The following is a 961-nucleotide window of genomic DNA, read 5'->3' on the forward strand; positions in this document are numbered from 1 at the left end:
AACCAGGCCAAACTCCTTGGCTTGGGGATTCATTTAAACCTACCTTAACTTTTCCCTTGGAGCCCTGGTAGTATAATCAATTATGTGTTGGGCTACTAATTGCAAAGCCAGCAGTTTGAAACCACCAGTCACTCAGCAGGAAAAAGATGAGGCTTTCTTCTGTAAAGAAAAACAGACTGAGAAACCCACAGGTGAAGCTCTACTCTGTCCTATAGGGTTGCTATGAGTCAGCATCAACTGAATGGCAATGAGTTTTTCAGTTTTAATTTTTTCTGCTTCGGACCTTCACTTCCAGCCTCCTGTTCTCCCCGCCCTGTACTGTACTCATCTGCTGCAGGACTTTCTCCCCCAATGCTAGGCACTACTTGAGGGCAGGGACAATGTGCCCCCCACTTCCCTCATCTCTAGGACCTGGCACAGTGCCTGAAACAGAGTGGAGAGTCAGAAGTAATGCTTAGTGCTAATTTCATAGGAATACAGAAAAGGGCCCAGAAGGAGTGGGAGGGGAAAAATAAGTTGTTTTGCTAGGCTGATAGGAGGGTGGAGATGTCAGCCTGCAGTATTATGTGGTTTCTGTTATAAAACTTGAAAATGAAAAAACAAAACCCACCCAAACCCTTGAAAATCCACCCCCCACCCCATCTCTACACCTCTTCCTACTCTTTGGTTTTAAAAGAATGGACCGATGTGAGCCTGCTTGTGTTAGAATGCTTCTCTGCCACCTCCTAGCTGTCACTTTAGGTAAGTGTTAAAATTTCCTAGGGCCGATTTCTTGTCTGTATGACAGGACAACAGAAAGATGAACTAATTTAGTTGTCAGAATGAAGAGCCTCTGTGTTCAGTGAAAGTTCAGCTGCAAGCTGGTTTTTGCAGTCAGGTGCTCCCCCAAAGGTTGGAGGTTCCAGTCCACCAGAAGCCACTGGGAAGCCTATTAGAGACAGGGAAGCAACACACACACACA

Source organism: Echinops telfairi, unplaced genomic scaffold, assembly GCF_000313985.2.
Source record: "Echinops telfairi isolate 266 unplaced genomic scaffold, ASM31398v2 ScPeMD7_18;HRSCAF=68, whole genome shotgun sequence".
Taxonomy (NCBI): domain Eukaryota; kingdom Metazoa; phylum Chordata; class Mammalia; order Afrosoricida; family Tenrecidae; genus Echinops; species Echinops telfairi.